The 21665-nt window shown below is 42.9% G+C and overlaps 1 protein-coding gene across 4 annotated transcripts in view; it reads left to right on the plus strand.

Annotated features, from left to right (window-relative positions):
• The first annotated feature begins 15308 nt into the window (after window positions 1-15308).
• The window catches only part of GPRC5B (G protein-coupled receptor class C group 5 member B), a 67393-nt gene continuing 61036 nt past the window's right edge, over window positions 15309-21665 (plus strand). For 2 of the 4 annotated variants that reach the window (XR_013218154.1, XM_077275060.1), the window contains exon 1: window positions 15309-15510. The gene's annotated coding sequence lies outside the window, so the exon portion shown is untranslated. The remainder of the gene's footprint in view (window positions 15511-21665) is intronic. The other 2 variants (XM_077275059.1, XM_077275058.1) reach the window with 2 other exon arrangements.

Below are 21665 nucleotides of genomic sequence, written 5' to 3' on the forward strand. Positions count from 1 at the left end.
TGATTTTTAAGAACTACGGTGCTCACAGGATCCTCAGGGGCGTGTCTTTAAGCTGCTCTGCAATATTACCCTGTGAGACACAGCCCCTTGTAAAGACCATAAGATTATCACTAAATAAAAGGCCCCTATGTCTGAAATGAAACCGTATGGTGGAAATTAACAAAAAAAAGGGAGCAATGGAAATAAAATTCCTATAATTCTGTTGTATTATAGCTCTGTTGCTCATCTTGGAAATAGTTACCGTGACAAATGGGTTTCTACGTGTAATGCCTGCTGCAGCACAGTAGCACACAACCACCACGAGGGGGTGCGGGTGAAGGAAAACAGGGAAATCAGTGAAATCACCAAGCAGCAGGCAGGAGCCACTAGGTGGCGAAAGAGTAGTCAGACAAAACCGGGTCAGCAACAGAGAGGGAATGAAGTACCAGCGATCGCAGCAATACACGTAGTCAGAAACAAGCCAAAGAAGTCAGAGCCGAACAGGAGCAGGAAAGCCAGAAACACAAGACAGTCAAACAGGTCAGAAAAACAGGGATACTCTCAGTGAAATCACCAAGCAGCAGGCAGGAGCCACTAGGTGGCAAAAGAGTAGTCAGACAAAACCGGGTCAGCAACAGAGAGGGAATGAAGTACCAGCGATCGCAGCAATACACGTAGTCAGAAACAAGCCAAAGAAGTCAGAGCCGAACAGGAGCAAGAAAGCCAGAAACACAAGACAGTCAAACAGGTCAGAAAAACAGGGATACTCTCAGTGAAATCACCAAGCAGCAGGCAGGAGCCACTAGGTGGCAAAAGAGTAGTCAGACAAAACCGGGTCAGCAACAGAGAGGGAATGAAGTACCAGCGATCGCAGCAATACACGTAGTCAGAAACAAGCCAAAGAAGTCAGAGCCGAACAGGAGCAGGAAAGCCAGAAACACAAGACAGTCAAACAGGTCAGAGAACAAGCCGAGTCAAGTACCAATGGGAGAGCGAGTACAACAACGAGCGAAGTCACAGGGGAAAACAGGAACGGGACCTAGATAAAAAGGCAGAGGACAAATCAGGGTATAACATGGTCAGTTGCTCAAGCCAGAGACAGGAACTATAACTGACACTGCTTACAGGTAACAGTGGACTGAAATAGCCAGACAGATCCCAAAACGAGGCAAGGAAGATTAACCCCCGCATGACCATCCCGGGGAGAGAATAATCAGAAACAAACCCCGGACTGGATCATGACACTACTTTTGTCAAACAAATGCGTTCCCAGTCTATCTTCTAAACTGTCCAATCAGTGTTGCCCAGACTGATCTTAAACAAAATGATAGGAAAACAAAAGGAATAAAATAGGGTCAAACACTGTCCGCTTCTGACCTGGTGATAGGTCCTATTTAAAGTTAGAGTAAAATATATCATATCACTGTGCCTTTAAATAATTAATTACTGCCTACACTGATGCATCTTTGTATAAAACATGTCATGACCCTGTATTAGTCACACCAAAAAATCAAGGTTTGTCTTATCTTCTGTGCCGGACCTTCAGTACCATTGTTTTCTCCATGTCAAACAGCCCAGCATTGTAAAGCTTTGTCTCCACACAATGTGAACCTGCGGACAATTTACAATCATTGGTCATGGCAAATAAATATGAAGCTCTGAGGCCATGCTACACTTAGCTCCAAAGGTATCTGGAGGAGACACGCGGCCTCCGGAGTCACTTGGAAAATATTTCTCTCCCATAGAATGAAAGGGCGACAGGGATCATTTCTGAATTACAGCACACAGCTGCAAGGTTACATCCAAAGTATTCAGTCCGGTCTGAAGGATAATAAACTCACGCAGCAGCGGTGACCGTCACACAAAATACCTAAATGTACAAACTAGAGATGACAATGACATCGAGACTTGAATCAGCAATGATTTCCCCCTTTATTTAATTTGGGATTTTGTTATCACATCCTTCTTTCCAAATTTCATGAAAGTCATATCCTAATGATTTTTATATTACCCCATAGAACATAAAAGATGAAAAGCAACATGAGATACCGATAAAGGTATGTCCAGATCAGTGGTGGACTAGCTGTCACAATATGGGATACGGGATGTCGTCCTTTACTGCCGCTTGTTACATTCAGAATGTCATGTCCACCGCTTGCCAAGGACAAGTAGTTGAACGTGTCATCACTCCAAATAAACAAGCTAAACTAAGGTCTGCAGGCAAGGAAGCCTTGAAGGCATGCTGGCCAACTCTTCTGGAATGTCCTAAATAATGAAGAGGCCCCCGGGACTAACGAAAGAGTCAGAAAGTCTCCCAAGTCTTACCCAAAAACTCACGGAATCTAGCTATTCCGAGAGGTTTCTTCTTCCAGAGAAGGAGGCACTGCCGGACTGAGAGCTCCACAGTGTAAGGGCTCGTTCGCATGGTCAGATTTTCCATCTGACAAAACATTGGATCGCAGTCAGGCCAATGCTTTTTTATGGGGCTGTGTACATATCCGATTCTTTTTCTCGACCCGGCCGGACGTGTGCACAGCCTGATAGAAAAATATTGGTCCCAGTACGGATCGAAAATACGGTCATCAGCACAAACTTTCCCTGCATGCCCGATTTTGATCTGATATTTGGATCACACTCAGCCATGCAAATCAATTAGTGTGTGGAAAACATTGGGTACAGCAGTCGGATGGCATCTGAATGCAGTTTCATTTTCATGGATTGACCGAATGGAGAAGACGGGGAAAAAAAATGTTTTCCTTTTTTTCCTCATCCGAGAAAATCTGATCACACTCTCATCAAACTCTGATAGATCAAACTGGGCCCCATTCTCTCAGATAAGAGAAAATGATGTAAAATCAAAAGCCTGAGAGAAACAACAAAGTGTGCGCTCACTCCTTATGGTTGTGCAAATTGGCGCAACACAGAGGCTTGTATAAGAGGAAATCGCAATGGCCACCACTTCTCCCTGTAGAACCAGCTCAGGTTCCAATCATCAATGTGAAGGTATAAGGTAAAATTAAAACCCAGGGATACATAGAAGCGCTGACAGATAGGACAGAAGCCTTATTCCATAAAAATATTTTTTTAAAAAGCAAACGTTGGATAAACCAAAAAAAATTTCAAAAACCAATCTGGTATCTTCTTCACATATGATATACAATTGAAAAGACCTGGTTATTTAAAGGGCTAAGGCCGGGTGACCACGATCTGGAACTAGCAGCGCTGTGGACACAGCGCATGTTCACACAAGTGTTATACAGCGTATTCGATGCATTAAATAAGCAGCATTTACAGCATCACCATAATCAACGAGGTTTCTGAAATCTCATACACAGTGTGTGGATAGTTTTTTTTGCCGTATTTTGAGCCCTGCTGTGTTTTTGCCCAGACGCAGCATGTCGATTCTTTCAGCTTTTTTTGCAGCTCTATTCACACTTTAAAGGAATTGTCCACAACTCCAACAACGTAATTGATATCTGAAGGAAATGAGAGGGTAGCCTCAGCTCTTACAGACTCGCCAACAACAATGTCACGTGTTCCCCAGGAGAGCCAGCGCCGACACCATGGAACAGCACCAGACGTGAATATGTGTTGTTATTTTACAGTTGGGAAACATAAAGATTCGAAAGGCGTTCTCCGAGTAGTGGAAAAACCCTTTAAATTGAAAGGACGACAGACGAACCTAAAAAACACACATATGGTATGCAATGTTTCTCCTGCCACCACTATGGATTTTGATGGAGAAAATAATGCAACGTGTGAACATATCCTAAACGGGTATTCTCCACACATTCATTTAGACCCTCAGGTACCAGTGTACATGATTTAAAAATCTAAAAGAATTCCCTATTTATTAACCTTTGATAACGATTGGTAAAATCATCTGGAAGTTGTTCTAAAATGGTTCATTTCAAACGAGCCAGGTCCTAAATATGTGCTGAGCAAAAAATGTCTGGATACGCTATGGCACCGATTCATCAAGACCAGGGATTTTCTCGACGGTCTTTATAACGGGGTGTGATGAAGTCAGATGCTCCTGATTCATGGAGGGACACTCGTCTCTTCATGAATCAGGAGTGTCCGACAAGCAGCGTGCGCCTCTGTGCACCACATCAGACTGGTGTAAGATGTCTGGCGTAAGAAACGCCACAGCTCGTCCAGAATTACACAAATCATGACATCAGGCCCCCGCCAAGCCCCGTTACGCTCTAGCTCCACCAAGCTTTGCCCATTTTGCTGTAGTGGGGAGAAACTGGTGTAAAAATGCCAAAAGTCGTAACTCCGAGCTGACCGAAAGTTTCAAAGCAATTTTACACCCGAATCCTGGAGAAATTGTTTTTATGAATCAGGGCCTATGATTCCGAACACCGTTCCTAATATTAAATCTGTTATTACTCACATGTTTTCTAATAGTTTAGACTGACCTACATATTGAAAAAGGCAGCTACAAGTAAATAAATGACATACGAAGAAGCACAATTAAGAAATTGACGGGAAATAATTCCTTAGTGACCGACAAACAAATACTTTTTTTTTACCATGAAGAAACAAATCACAACACTGACACTTGGATTTATCACGCTTGAAAGATCATTTTAGTTGTGGAAACCAGGATAAGGGTGTAGTCCTCGTGACTGTAAACCAAAGATATACACAAATTACGAAAAGTCTCCTCAGAACTTTTATTGTTCTTTTTTTGGATTTCACTGTTGAGACAAGATGTATGCTTTAAGTGTCTACGCTGAGAAATATAAGGCACTCCTGGTATATGAAGAGGTCCCCAAGTAGGGTTCTAACCCATGAACAAAATAAAACTTGGCACTCAAATAGTTGCAGTGGATGAAAATTCCTTTACTAGGCAATCTTTATGTTTTATTTTGTTAACATTTTCGTCCTACAGTTGGACCTTCATCAGAACTGATTGCCACTAGGTGTCAGAGAAGAGTGGTTTATGGGAGCGCTTGGAGCTGTGATGCTCGTCGCTCTCTCATCAGTTCTGATAAAGGTCCAAATGTAGGACCGGAATGTTAGAAACATAAAGATTGCCTGTTATATGAATTTCCATCCTTCAACTATGTGAGTGTCAAGTTTTATCTATCATTGCGCTAAGTGTCTAGTCGTTTCAAATGCGAGGTCCAAGATAGAGTTCAGATATCCCTCTTCAATGAATTGTGTAAGAATCCCAATTTTCGCAATCATTTTGCCCCTGATCGGTTACAGTGTCTGAGCATGAGGACTACAAGCTTACCATGGTTTACGCAAGTAAAAGGATCTTTCAAGTGTGTCAAGTGTTTATGTCGTGCGTGATATCCTTCATGGTAAAAAATATTCGTTTCATCAGTCATTAAATAATAATTTACCATCAAATTTCTTAATTGTGCTTCTTAGTATGTCATTTATTTGCTTGAATGTGGCTGCCATGTACAATCTGTAGGCCAGACAGTCCAAGCAATTAGAAAACGTGAATAAGCACAAAAGTGATATTAGGAACAGTGTTCAGAATTAGAGATGAGTGAACCTGTGGATATTCGAGTAAAACATTTGGCTCAGGTCCGAACTTGACCTGGAACTAGACCCAGGACTCAAACTCAATAGAAGTCAATGAAACTTTGGTGCTTTAAAATTCCACAGAATAAAAAAAAATAAAATAATAATCTTGAACAAGGAGGAAGAGTTCCAAGTTGAGGAGGTGGACGTGGTAGTGTAGGTGGAAGAGGCAGGGGAGGAAGTATTCAACACTGTTTTTGAGTGTGGGGGGTGGTTTGTTAGGAAACTGATTTAAAAGAACATAACCAAATGTTAAAAAAGGTGTTTTGCAGAGTACCCCCACAGAGGCTTTTTTTTCAGAGTACATACACAGGTTTTTCTGGCACAGTATTCCCACAGACACGGTTGCAGAGGAGAAAAATGTGTTATTACGCACAGTATTCCAACAGACAAATAATTTTTAGGCACACAACTTGTACAGACACAGCAGCAGAGTATAATTATTTTTTAGGCACATTACTCGCACAGACATAGCTGCAGAGTACACAAAGAGGCTTTTTGACACAGTACACACATAGGCTTTTTGGCACAGTACTCCCAGATGCTTTTTGGCACAGTACTTCCAGAAGCAGGGTTGCAGAGGCTTAAAGGCAACATTATTTTTTTGGGCACAGATACAACTCATACAGTCACAGTGGTAGAATTATATAATTTTTCGGCCCACAATTGGGAAAGAGATGGCTGCAGAGTAAAACATTTTTTAGACACACTGCTCACAAAAAAACACTGCAGAGTACAATTGCTTTTTACACACACTACTCATATAGACACAGCAGTACATTAAAATGATTGGTTTGGCCAGGAAATGGCATCAAGATGGATGAAGGCAATTGTTTCTCTCCCAGACTACTAAAAGAACACACAGTTGTCCAGAAAAAAATATTGTTTTACCTACTAATGGCAATGAGAAGGCTGATGCCAATTATTTATTTCTCAGACTACTAGAAAACACACCATTCCTGAAAAATGTTTTATTTGGCCTACTAATGGCAATAAGACGGCTGATGCAAATTATTTATTTCTCTGACTACTAGAAAACACACAGCTGCTTAAAGTAACTGTACTCCCACAGGTGGGAGGTGCAGAATACACACAGTAGCTTAAAGGACAGTACTCCCACAGGCAGGGGGTGAATAGTACACACAGCGGCTTAAAGGACAGTACTCCCACAAGCTGGGGGTGCAGAGTACACACAGTGACTTAAAGGACAGTACTCCCACAGGTGTGGGGTGCAGAGTACACACAACTTCTTAAAGGACAGTACTCCCACAGGTGGGAGGTGCAGACTACACACAGTGGCTTAAAGGACAGTACTCCTGCAGGTGTGGGGTGCAAAGTATACACAGTGGCTTAAAGGACAGTACTCCCAAAGGCTGGGGGTGCAGAGTACACACAGCGGCTTAAAGAACAGTACTCCCTCAGGCAGGGAGGGGGTGCAGAGTATACACAGCGGCTTAAAGAACAGTACTCCCAGGGGCAGGGGGTGCATAGTACACACAACGACTTAGAGGACAGTACTCTTACAGGCAGGGGGTTGCAGGGTACACAAATTACATAGTTACATAGTTATTAAGGTTGAAGGAAGACTTTAAGTCCATCTAGTTCAACCCATAGCCTAGCATGCCCTAACATGTTGATCCAGGGGAAGGCAAAAAAACCCCATGTGGTAAGAGTAAGCTCCATCATGGGGAAAAAAATTCCTTCCCGACCCCACATACGGCAATCAGACTAGTTCCCTGGATCAACACCTTATCAAGGAATCTAATATATATACCCTGTAATATTATACTTTTCCAGAAAGGTATCCAGTCCCCTATTAAATTGAAGCAATGAGTCACTCATTACAACATCATACGGCAGAGAGTTCCATAGTCTCACTGCTCTTACAGTAAAGAATCCGCGTCTGTTATTATGCTTAAACCTTCTTTCCTCCAGACGTAGAGGATGCCCCCTTGTCCCTGTCTCAGGTCTATGATTAAAAAGATCAGCAGAAAGGTCTTTGTACTGTCCCCTCATATATTTATACATTAACATAAGATCACCCCTTAGTCTTCGTTTTTCCAAACTAAATAGCCCCAAGTGTAATAACCTATCTTGGTATTGCAGACCCCCCAGTCCTCTAATAACCTTGGTCGCTCTTCTCTGCACCCGCTCCAGTTCAGCTATGTCTTTCTTATACACCGGAGACCAGAACTGTGCACAGTATTCTAAGTGTGGTCGAACTAGTGACTTGTATAGAGGTAAAATTACGTTCTCCTCATGAGCATCTATGCCTCTTTTAATGCATCCCATTATTTTATTTGCCTTTGTAGCAGCTGCCTGACACTGGCCACTGAATATGAGTTTGTCATCCACCCATACACCCAGGTCTTTTTCATTGACGGTTTTGCCCAGAGTTTTAGAATTAAGCACATAGTTATACATCTTATTACTTCTACCCAAGTGCATGACCTTACATTTATCCAGATTAAAGCTCATCTGCCATTTATCAGCCCAAGCTTCTAGCTTACATAAATCAGCCTGTAATATAAAATTGTCCTCCCCTGTATTGATTACCCTGCAGAGTTTAGTGTCATCTGCAAATACTGAAATTCTACTCTGAATGCCCCCTACAAGGTCATTAATAAATATGTTAAAAAGAAGAGGGCCCAATACTGACCCCTGTGGTACCCCACTACTAACCATGACCCAGTCCGAGTGTGCTCCATTAATAACCACCTTTGTTTCCTATCCCTGAGCCAACTCTCAACCCACTTGCACATATTTTCCCCTATCCCCATTATTCTCATTTTATGTATCAACCTTTTGTGTGGCACCGTATCAAAAGCTTTTGAAAAGTCCATATACACTACATCTACTGGGTTCCCTTGGTCCAGACCGGAACTTACCTCTTCATAGAAGCTGATCAAATTAGTCTGACATGATCGGTCCCTAGTAAACCCGTTGCTGATACTGGGTCATGAGGTTATTCCTCTTCAGATACTCCAGTATAGCATCCCTTAGAATGCCCTCCAGGATTTTACCCACAGTAGAGGTTAAACTTACTGGCCTATGATTTCCGAGTTCAGTTTTTGTCCCCTTTTTGAATATTGGCACCACATTTGCTATACGCCAGTCCTGTGGTACAGACCCTGTTATTATGGACTCTTTAAAGATTAAAAATAATGGTCTATCAATGACTGTACTTAATTCCTGCAGTACTCGGGGATGTATCCCATCCGGGCCCGGAAATTAGCTGAAAGAACAGTATTCCCACAATTAGGCGGTGTAAAGTACACTCAGATGTTTAAAGAACCATACCCCCACAGGCGGGGGGCAGAGTACACACAGCGGCTTAATGGTCAGTACTCCCACAGATGGGGGGGCAGAGTACAAACAGCAGCTTAAAGGACAGTACCCCCACAGGCAGGGGAGGCAAAGTACATACAGCTGCTTAAAGGACAGTACTCCCAGAGAGGGGGCTGCAGAGTACATATAACATCTTAAAGGAGGTGTACTCTCACAGGCAGGAGGGTGCAGAGTACACACAGTGGCTTTTATCACAGTACTCCCATAGATTTGGGTTGCAGAGTAGACACCGCATTTTTTTTTGCACAGTGCACCGTCACTATCTGTCCCTCACTCCAGCTGCTTCCTATCCCTACACTTATGAGAGTAGAATGGTGGCGACCCTCATGATCCAGCCTTTATACAGGCCGGTATATGAAAATACATGGCACTCTGTCACGGGGAGACTAGGTGGGCAAGAGATAATAACCCGGGCCCCTGCAATTTCCCTCAGACTAGGGAAATCCTGACTGACCCTCTACCTAGAGTTTACACTGATGGTGTGCATGTCTAGGCCTCGACCCTCGCCCTGTCTCCTGTTTCAACCCTAGGCTGAAATCACCGCCCACCACCCAGTGAAAAGATCATACACCAATACCCACAGTTAGAACAGACAAGGATAACGGAAAATATACACCACGCCGCAGTCACTCAGGAATACACTATAAATGTGCAGGGCAAAATAAATACAAATATAGGAAGGAGTAAATAAGACAAAGGGAAATACACCACCAGCAACGATACTCCAACTTCTAGCTCACCACTCCAGACCAAGATAACAACGCACAAGACAGAAGCTATAATCGGCGACGCCCAATGTTCAGGAGAACTATTTAAAGGCAATGGGCATGGCCCAGCTTCCAATCCGAGCATCAGGTAAATTAACCCCGGACCAGCTAGATAAAATCTAGCCGACGCCAATGAGCACATAGTGGTCAAAAGCGGAATTACCGCTGTCTGTCGAACGACCTGGTCTGAACAGCGTCCGACATGACACATGCTGTGAGAATATGGGTATACAGTAGGTGCTCAAGTGGTGACGTAGCAACGATCCCGCTAACGATCTCGTTATGTGTGACAGCGACCAACGATCAGGTCCCTGCTGGGAGATCGTTGGTCGATGGGAATGATCAGGACCTTTTTTTGGTCGCTGATCACCCGCTGTCATCGCTGGATCGGCGTGTGTGACGCCGATCCAGCGATGTGTTCGCTTGTAACCAGGGTAAATATCGGGTTACTAAGTGCAGGGCCGCTCTTAGTAACCCGACATTTACCCTGGTTACCATTGTAAAAGTTAAAAAAAAACAGTACATACTCACATTCTGATGTCTGTCACGTCCCCCGGCGTCCACAGGGTTAAAACTGCTTTCGGCAGGAGCGCTGCTAATGCGCGCACTGCTGCCGAGAGCTTCCCTGCACTGACTGTAACACCGTTACAGCATTGTCTCTATAGGCACGTTATATTGTACTCCACGATACCACTTTTTGTCAAGGAGAAAACTTTCCACGTCACCGACTCAGATCCATAAGGAGCACGTATATCCTTTTCACCACAGAATATCCTTTTCCACGTCGGTTCCTTTCTGTTGTTTACAGGACCCGATATATTGTCTGTACATAAGGTTATGTCTGTTTTCCCTGGAGACGATGCGTGCAGCTGCAGCCACTGTCATGTGACAGTAAACTATGTGATTGTATATGTGATTAGATAATTTTGACGGAAATGAACCTCATCATACACAACATGCATAGTGTATATTGTTTCATACATCATCAGGCATAAATTCTGATTTCAATTTTTTCTTTTCTTCTCTTTGTTTTAAATAATTTTTGTTCTGTATTAGATAAGTTCATTTGCTCTGAGGAAGGTCCGTACAGGACCGAAAACGTTTAGCAACTGATCTGTTTGTCTGGATGTGAAATAAACAACCTTATCCTTCTTCAAGAAATTATTGAGTGCCAAGTTTTCCTATATATTTTATACCGGCCGGGTCACGTGCTGCGCCAGCCAACCACAACCCTTTCAATACTTGACATGGCTGTGATGACTCCGGAAGTGCCCATAGTCTAAAACCTTGTTGATTGGCAGCACTGCAGCCTTTTAACAAGCTTTATTACACTGGCGAACCCAAAAAGGATAGCTGGACATACAGTAAAAGTCCATGTTCAGGGTTCGGTACCGGACACTATATACAGTCATGGCCAAAAGTATTCACACCCCTGCAATTCTGTCAGATAATACTCAGTTTCTTCCTGAAAATGATTGCAGTCACAAATTCTTTGGTATTATTATTTTCATTTAATTTGTCTTAAATGAAAAAACACAAAAGAGAATGAAGCAAAAAGCAAAACATTGATCATTTCACACAAAACTCCAAAAATGGGCCAGACAAAAGTATTGGCACCCTCAGCCTAATACTTGGTTGCACAACCTTTAGCCAAAATAACTGCGACCAACCGCTTCCGGTAATCATCAATGAGTTTCTTACAATACTCTGCTGGAATTTTAGACCATTCTTCCTTGACAAACTGCTCCAGGTCCCTGATATTTGAAGGGTGCCGTCTCCAAACTGCCATTTTTAGATCTCTCCACAGGTGTTCTATGGGATTCAGGTCTGGACTCATTGCTGGCCACCTTAGAAGTCTCCAGTGCTTTCTCTCAAACCATTTTCTAGTGCTTTTTGAAGTGTGTTTTGGGTCATTCTCCAGCTGGAAGACCCATGACCTCTGAGAGAGACCCAGCTTTCTCATACTGGGCCCTACATTATGCTGCAAAATTTGTTGGTAGTCTTCAGACTTCATAATTCCATGCACACGGTCAAGCAGTCCAGTGCCAGAGGCAGCAAAGCAGCCCCAAAACATAAGGGAACCTCCGCCATGTTTGAATGTAGGGACCGTGTTCTTTTCTTTGAATGCCTCTTTTTTTCTCCTGTAAACTCTATGTTGATGCCTTTGCCCAAAAAGCTCTACTTTTGTGTTATCTGACCAGAGAACATTCTTCCAAAACATTTTAGGCTTTTTCAGGCAAGTTTTGGCAAACTCCAGCCTGGCTTTTTTATGTCTCGGGGTAAGAAGTGGGGTCTTCCTGGGTCTCCTACCATACAGTCCCTTTTCATTCAGACGCCGATGGATAGTACGGGTTGACACTGTTGTATCCTCGGACTGCAGGGCAGCTTGAACTTGTTTGGATGTTAGTCGAGGTTCTTTATCCAACATCCGCACAATCTTGCGTTGAAATCCCTTGTCAATTTTTCTTTTCCGTCCACATATAGGGAGGTTAGCCACAGTGCCATGGGCTTTAAACTTCTTGATGACACTGTGCACAGTAGACACAGGAACATTCAGGTCTTTGGAGATGGACTTGTAGCCTTGAGATTGCTCATGCTTCCTTGCAATTTGGTTTCTCAAGTCCTCAGACAGTTCTTTGGTCTTCTTTCTTTTCTCTATGCTCAATGTGGTACACACAAGGACACAGGACAGAGGTTGAGTCAACTTTAATCCATGTCAACTGGCTGAAAGTGTGATTTAGTTATTGCCAACACCTGTTTGGTGCCACAGGTAAGTTACAGGTGCTGTTAATTACACAAATTAGAGAAGCATCACATGATTTTTCGAACAGTGCCAATACTTTTGTCCACCCCCTTTTTATGTTTGGTGTGGAATTATATCTAAATTGGCTTTAGGACAAATTCTTTTTGTGTTTTTTCATTTAAGACAAATTAAATGAAGATAATAATAACAAAGAATTTGTGTTAGGGCCCCTTCACACTGTGCAATCAAAGTCTGAACGAGCGTTCGATTTGTGACGTTTATCCGTCCTCGTTCAGAGGTTGCAAAGTGTGACATGGCGTTACGATCTGCGACGCAGCCCAGCATCGTACGATGTGAAAGAAAGAGCAGAACTTTCTTTCGTCGTAAATGTCTCGCTGTGGCGGTCGAAATCGTAGTATGTGACGGCGGTCATACGAGCTCGTAATGCGACTACGTGGGTTGGGCTTCCGCATACCTGTCTCCTGATTGGGCGTGACGTTTTAGCACGCCCATGCTGGTAATACGTCACGCTCGGAGTCGTAGGACTATGGCGGTGTGAAGGGTAGCGTACGATTGCGACGCGTGACGTTCACATCGCAACTACGTCAGAAAAAGCGTTAACATCGTAGAGTGTGACCGCTGGCTACGAGCTCGTACTGCGATGTCGAATATGACGCAAATGCGTCGTAATCGTAGCAGAATCGACCAGTGTGAAGGGGCCCTAAGCCATCATTTTCAGGAAGAAACTGAGTATTATCTGACAGAATTGCAGGGGTGTCAATACTTTTGGCCACAACTGTATGTTGCTCCGTGCAGTATAATGAGTCTCATACAATGCTCCAGTGTATAATGGGCCCCATATATGATGCTCCAGAGTATAATGGGCCCCATATATGATGCTCCAGTGTATAATGGGCCCCATATATGATGCTCCAGTGTATAATGGGCCCCATATATGATGCTCCAGTGTATAATGGGCCCCATATATGATGCTCCATATATAATGGGCCCCATATATGATGCTCCAGAGTATAATGGGCGTAGCGGGGAGAGGTAAGTATCACAAGTGTTGGGACCCTGATCAAGCGGGGGGCCACTCGTGGGCACTGGCACAGGCACCCGACCCACATAGCACGCTGGTGTCCCCGATGTCGAGTGGGCCCCCCGCCTGCTCACTTGCCTGGGTGCGCCGGGTGCTGACACCGGCCCTGCTCATCCCTTTTCAGAATCAAAGTGTTTCCAGGCATTTTTCACATGTTTGAAATGAACCATTTTAGGACAAATTCCAGAAGATGTTCCAAATGGTTATCGTAGAGTGATAATTAGGGAATCATCATGTGGTTTGAGTTTGATGACATCATTCTGTTTGCCCATTAAAGGGAATTTGTCAGCAATGTGTCACTTATTAAGCTGTGTGCTGTAGTTTCAATACAATAAGTGTTTTATCAGCAGGAGATATTAGCACTAGAGGACTACAGCCCACCTGCATTGTGGTCCAGCTCTACCCCGATCTGTCACTAGACAATGCACTCAGAGAGCTGTGGTGTGGGTGGGGTTAGCTTTCTGAGCTCTGCTGTATGCTATATTCAAAAACTAAGTGACGAGGGTCTCTTTTCCTACCTAATGCTGCTCTCAGATGAGGTAGCAAAAAGCTGGTGAGAGATTCCCTTTAAATAGCCAGATCTTTACAGTTGTCTGTTAAATCTGAAGAAGAAACTGGATTGGTTTCAAAAGGCATTGTATGTTTTTTACCCATCATTAAAAAATGTTATGTTTTTATGGAATGCAATTTCCATCTCATCTGGCAGCGATTTGATATATCATTGGTTTTTATTGCACTTTATACCTTTACAGTGTTGCCTGTAATTCAGTCTTGACATTTGAAGCCACAAAAATCATCTTGCTGTGCAGTCAATGTGAAATATGTGGATTATGGCTGGTCAGGGGTTATAAATCACATTTACAGAATATAAACGGTCAGTCACCAACTAATCAAACAGTATTAAATAGAACCCCTATATGAGTAACAGGTGTAATCATCATGTTACTGAAAGTATAATAAGGCCAGCATTACTAATAATAACACTATACAAGGGACAAATAATACCACCACACCGTGACCACATATTACCACCACATAGTGACCAAATAATACCAACATACCATTAACAAAAACCACTGTACAAAGATCAGTATTATCATGCAATGTAAGCGACAAATAATACCGCCAGGTCATAGCCATGAAACAACCAATCCCATGCCAAATACTGTATAGGACAAAGAAGAGATCCCAACCATTATAATAAAAAAATCTAATTTAATTAATTACGCCAATAATAAAAAAGCAAAATGCCGTCTAGGGGACGCTAGAGCACATCATAATAGAAGTATCAAATTCCAAATAAAGGGGTCATGCAGGATACAACAAATCGCTATATATAATCACAACGGATTTAATGGCATAACGTAATAGTATCGCGCCGTAATGTGCGCATATTATTTATTAAACACGCAATGTAGACAAATGGCACATAGCCACACACACAAAAAAACGCAGCAAAACAAGTGGCAAAAAAAGGCTTTTTATAAGCATCTTCTTACTTTACTACCGAGAACAAGTTTTACCTGAAGAAAAAAAGCATAAACAGAAGAAAAAAAACTGCAACGTGTGAACAAAGCCTATTCTAGATTTTTTGCAATTGAAATGCTATTTTTTTTAAATGCTAAAAAAGAAAATACTGTAAAAAAAACAGTTTGCAGTTTGTGGGCAGAGATGACAGAGACAGAGGCTGTGTGCGGAGCAGAGACCACAGCGGCAACAAGAGAGGAGGCAGAGGCTGCTGCTTCACATGGCCGCCCGGTGACGTCACGGGGGCGGGGCCGAGCGCGGGGGGCGGGGCTAGAGCGGCGGCAGCAGCAGCTCTGGTACTGCAGTAAGCTGGAGACTGGTGTCAGCACTAGTGAGGGCTCTGCTCGGCTCTAACAAAAGAGGGGCACAGGCAGCTGCCCATGTGGGGCCGGTCCGGGGAGGGCTGCCCAAAGGATTGGAGCCGACACACGGTGCTAATAATGCAGAGATGTGACTGAGACCCGGAGCTGCCGCCTGCACACCGCACACATCTGACTGTAAGTACCTCTGCGCCCTCAGACACAGGCTGTGTGCTGCAACCGTGTACCCCACAATACACAGGCTGTGTGCTGCAACCGTGTACCCCACAATACACAGGCTGTGTGCTGCAACCGTGCACCCCACAAAGTCACTGCTCTGCGACCCAGAGATGAGCCCTGGGGGGCTGGTGTGTGTGCAGCTGGGGGGTAAGGAGATGTGTGCCCTGGACTATGTGTAAATCTGTATATGTGTGTATGCGTGTGTGTGTGCATACATATACACTATATAGTATATTGTTTCCTCTTTATATCAGATCACATATATAGCTGGACAGTGTGTGTATGTACGTGTGTGTGTGTATGTATATATATATATATATATATATATATATATATATATATATTTATAAATAATCCAGCTTTTACAACGCTAATGCACATATCTATCCAGCTATACATATGATCTGATGTAAAGAGGACACAATATAGCATGTATATGTGTGTGTGTATATATATATATATATATATATATATATATATATATATATATATATATATACGGACACACTCGCACTCTCTGCTCTCTATATACTCACCTCCAGCAGTGCTGACTGGCTCATGTGTTACTATAGTTATCTGCATTACCCTAAGTTATTGGCAAGCAATGGTTACATGTGAAGCACGGCTTGGCATTGAAGGGTTAATCCGTCCCCCTATGCTCAGACCATGGACGTAAGCCTCCGTACTTACAGCTAGCCTTGACGCTGTGGGTTGAATGTAAATGCTGTGGCTGGGCCGGATCTGTGTAAGGGGAGAGAGGGGTATAAATGCCCAATATGTGGCGAGGAGAAGGCTCTGGGGTGCCACCTTGTTCCCGGAGGATGTGAGGCTGCACATGAATGCTATCCTCTGCATAGTGCGCAGTGCCCAGCTCCTGCCCCAGAAAGGGCTGAGTGACGGCCATTCACATCCAGTTATCTCCCTACTGCTGACTAGCGGTCTATTATAATCACCGGAGATAATCGCGGCATTCGCCGTGTCACACATCAGCCAAGAGGCTTTGAATTGTTGGATTGATTTGACGCGTTTTCTATTGTGATTGATCATTAATCGTGACTGGTCCGCCGCTGCGAGCCCCTTTGGAGGGGGTTCTTGTAGATGCTCCAGTGGGGATCACTGGTACCACTACTATTACTGGTTGTTTATGAGACGTTTGCTTGGTTTTACAGTTTTGGGTCCTGATCGAACAGAAAATGAGTTGTCTTTACAGTATACTATTACATCTATGGACAATTTGTTTGTGGACCAACCTGAAAGCCCCCCAGCAGTGTTATGCCCTGCAGTGTATGGCGGTACTTAGAGTCCCTGCACAGCCCGGACCCTGTGCGCCGTCATATTGTGCCCCATAAACTCCATATTACAGGTTATTATGGAGAATATCTCCATTATTTGGAATCTGATGTTGATTCTTGGGGGCCCGTTCTTCAGCTACTTGCAAATATGACCTGAAATTTGTGCACAATTTTCCAGTTAGAGCATTCTCCATACATTAAATGGTAAGATGGCTGCTTTGTGCGTGCACAGTGCCGAACTGGCTTGGTAAAGGCCCACCGGTAACATTAATTCTTGGGGCGCACTGTTCAGCTACATGGAAAAATAACCCGACCCTAGTACACAAATGTACCTTTGCTTCTACATTATGTTAATTTATTTAGCTTGTTTAATGAATAATTATATGACGCATATTTCAGCAATTAATCAAGCACTCTTGTACAGGGGCCTACCGGAGGATTCTCCTGTTCCCCTGTGGGCCAGTCTGAGCCTGTGCATGTAGCCACATCTCCACTGAAGTATATGTACAATGCCATGGGGTCGAACTGGTGGACCACCATCCATGGGATACGTGAGGTGGCCAGCATTCATGGTTTGGATCATATACCGTCATACTATGGTAGTGCATAAAGTGAGCTGTGCCAAGGACAGGGGCCCACCCGGGCATTTGCCTTCTCCCCCGTGGGCCAGTCTGACCCTGTGCACGTAGCCACATCTCCACTGAAGTATATGTACAATGCCATGGGGTCGAACTGGTGGACCACCATCCATGGGATACGTGAGGTGGCCAGCATTCATGGTTTGGATCATATACCGTCATACTATGGTAGTGCATAAAGTGAGCTGTGCCAAGGACAGGGGCCCACCCGGGCATTTGCCTTCTCCCCCGTGGGCCAGTCTGACCCTGTGCACGTAGCCACATCTCCACTGAAGTATATGTACAATGCCATGGGGTCAACCTGGTGGACCACCATCCATGGGATACCTGAGGATACCAGCATTCATGGTTTGGATCATATACCGTCATACTATGGGAGTGCATAAAGTGAGCTGTGCCAAGGAAAGGGACCCACCCGGGGATTTCCTTCTCCCCCGTGGGCCAGTCTGAGCCTGAATACGTAAATGTAGATGGCCGTGTTGGTTGATGATGAGTTTCTACTGGAGTTCTCAATGCTATAATGTGCTATTATATGCCATCCTGATTAATAGTAGTAGTCACGACATGGTCCATCAGTATTGTGTTCCCCATAGGTTAACTCCGTGCTCCGCACTGAAAACAAGAAGCGGCCATTGACCCAACTGGTTCCTTCTGGCTAAAGTTTGGATTTCTGCAGGATATTGGATAGGAAGGCTACCATTTACATGTCAGATCACAATTCCAGGGAACTGATGTGTTCAAGACTAATACACTTACCCCTTGTGTGCCTTCCCCTGACATGTGGCAGAGGTTAAATGGTTCCAGAGCAGATCAGCAGAAGGGGTCAAGAGGAGATTAAGTTACCCCTGGCCTCCTAAAATGGTAAAACAAACTTAATGAGCTAATTATATAAGATGGCTCCTAGCGCCTTTGTCATAAATCTCCATGTCTTTAGCACAATCAGGATCCCTGACATCTGGCTAAAATCCATCCCAAGGAGATGAAGTTGCTTTGGTTAATGACAATTTGAAGATTGATCTGATATGGATTCTGTATGATGGGAAAGATCATATCGTAATACAGAATATTATGTTGTTTTTTACTCTCAATATTATTTTTTCTTTTATATTATTTGTGTATTTAATATTAATATTTGTAATGTTTTAGTTTGTCTGTGTCATGGTTATTCCACAAATATTGATTTCTGTACTCTTCCTGAGTTAAAACATTAGTATTGTTGTTTGTAAATGATTATGAACTTGATTCTTTGCATTATTTGAGATCTGAAAGCACTGTTTTTGTTTTTTTTTAATTTTGCCAATTTTTCTTTGTCAGAAAATAAATACAAAATATATTGCTTGGAAATTCGGAGACATGTTGTCAGAAGTTCATAGAATAAAAGAGCAATTTACATCTTACTCAAAAATATACCTATTTTTGCCAGAGCTGTGTGTCCGACCAACGTGACCCCGAATGCATACCATTTCTATGGATGGAGATAAGTGGCCGCCACTTCTGACACCGCTTATCTTCAAGTTCCGGAAGTGTGATATTGCCATTGACTATTTTTTGGGAAGACTTTTTTTTTTTTTAATGAATATTTTTTTTTATTAACATTCTGATCAGCATGCATATAATAATTAGTGATGGAGATATGTCACTGGCTTAAATTTATGTCACGGGAAATAAAGGGTTAGTTAGGGATTGCCGCTTTCAATTTCTGTAATATGTCTTTTTAGAAGTCTATGGAAATAAAGGGTTAAGCAGGTCCAATCTATGTTTACCCCAATTTCCTATGATGTGAGATTGCAGATCCCGTCGGAATAGTTGGATCCCCCAATCAGAACATTGTTTATTTTGACTATTTTTTGGATTTCATGTTTACTAGTAAATGGTGTACATACGGTAATCATACAAGTGTTTTCCTTTAGCTTGTAGTCCTGTATTTTATATATAGCCTTTGTGAAGCTCTCTGCTGTGGATATGGTGCATTTTGGGGTCCGTCCTGCAGGAATCTGCCATATTCCACTTGTTCCTGATCTTGTGTCTTGCAACATATCCGTAAATATTTAATAAAAGGACTTCCAGTGGAGAAGTGAGCTTGCAGGTATGTCCAGGACGTTTCAACCATTCATGAATTCCTTTGATGCTATCAATGAGGAGAAGAGGTCCTAGTTCTGCCGATCTTCACAGGATGGGTTTTTTTTTTGTTTTGTTTTTTTACAATATGGACAGGATACTATTAACCATGTTATTTATAAGAGATGCAGACCAGTATATTTAATAATGTTTCTGGGGATTAGTTATTAGATCATTGTTTCTGTCTACTTATGTTAAAGGGAATCTGTGATGTGATAAAATCCTTTTAACCTGCAGATATGGGGTTAATCTGCTGGTTAATAGCATTCTGAACCTTACTTAGAGCTCCGCTTCCAGGAAGAAATGAACTTTATTACCCCCGGCAGCGGTCAGCATTCAGTCATGGAGGTGGCGCTGGTTCAGTCACAACTCCGTGTATGGAGAGGACTGACATCCAGCCCTAATGATGATATTGCTGTCAGTCAGTGTCGGGGGTGCGGTTATAGCCGCCACTCTCTCTGCGCAGAGCGGTGACTGAACCCTACCAGCACCACCCCGTGACTGACACAAGAACACTACGGGGGCATGGTGATCATGAACAAGTGTTAAAAATACATATCTTACCATATAAACAGGCTGCCGATCACCTGATGAACGAGCCAAACGCTCATTCATCAGGTGAAATGATCATTTATGCATCAACAAAAAAAATCTATGTTCTCGGCAGCACATCACTGTAAGTAAACAGGACTCGTGCTGCCGAGAACAATGGCAGCCTATGTGGTATAGATGGTCCAGGGTACATTAATTACTGTGGTCTGCCTGTGTAAACAGGCTGTCAATTGACCGCCGATAGGTAAAAGTTTACCGATCGGCGGTTGTATCTTGCCACTGATCGGTTTGTGTATACGCACCATTATTGAAACAGTGGCTATAGGGAGAAAATGAATTTATATTCTCTCTGCAGCCGCTCCCTTCCAATTATCTGACCATACAGTCAGCAGAGGTGTAATCACTGCCCGGCACATTGACTGACAGCCTGCTCTGCACACGCACACTGCACATATACGCTGTCGATCAAGTTGCCAAGCCTTACTATTCCTCGCACTGCCCTGATGACTGGAAGTGAGCGGCTGCAGGGAGGATACTAGTTTCTTTTCTCCTTGTAGCCGCTGTTCCAGTAAAACGGCCATGCCGAATTTTGACACTATTTGCCTGCAGATTACCACTATATCTGTAGATAAATAATGTTTCTGGATATGATAGATTCCTTTAATGGGAATGTGTCATCAAAAAAATGTCCTACTGTTTAGAATAGGATTTCGTGTTTAATGTATTTTTTGTTTGTTTTATATCCCATATTACAATTTTTGTTTGAATAAAAATGAATAATCTTGCAATTTTCACACTGGCTGCTGCAGCATTTTTAGACTTTTAAGAAAACAATACATGTACATTAACCGCAATGAACAGACCATGGCCCTAGCTTTTGTATTAAAGCATCTAATGAGCGTGTGCAAAGATCATTGTGTATAGAGGGAGAGCACGGGGAGCTGTGCCAGCTCGCTTTGTGGATCCTTTGTTATCAGCTCGATTACTAATTTCGCTTTAAAAATATATATATATATTACCAAGAGTAAACTAAAAAAATCATGTAACACAATGGCAAGTTTCTGACTTTTCTTTTTCGCTTCTAAAAAAAACGCCATGATTTTGTTTATTTTTTTTATCCTATTTAAAAAATCCTATAGACAAACAATTTGGAAAATGCATGAAATGAACAAAAAAACATAAAACAAGGAGCAAGCTGTCTTTTTAAGAAAATACAACTGACCACAAAAACTTACCAAAATTGATGTAAACTGTCGCACAAAAATGCATTGTTCACGGAGCCTGTTATACTTTTCCATCAACTTACAGCTAAAATATGCCCGCAGCGTTTTTCCCACGGAGTTGTCTGAGAGTGGAGTATTCATTGTTCTTTGATTTGAAGGACTTTTTCTAGGCATGGATGTTTTTAAAGTAAGAAATGAATGTACGGTATCTTCGCCTTCCGTCACCCTCGAGGACAGACCTCTTTTGGAGGTCTGCGTTTGCTCTGGAAGCTGGCGCATTTTACAGCTCA

Source organism: Ranitomeya variabilis, chromosome 7 (genome assembly GCF_051348905.1).
Source record: "Ranitomeya variabilis isolate aRanVar5 chromosome 7, aRanVar5.hap1, whole genome shotgun sequence".
NCBI lineage: Eukaryota > Metazoa > Chordata > Amphibia > Anura > Dendrobatidae > Ranitomeya > Ranitomeya variabilis.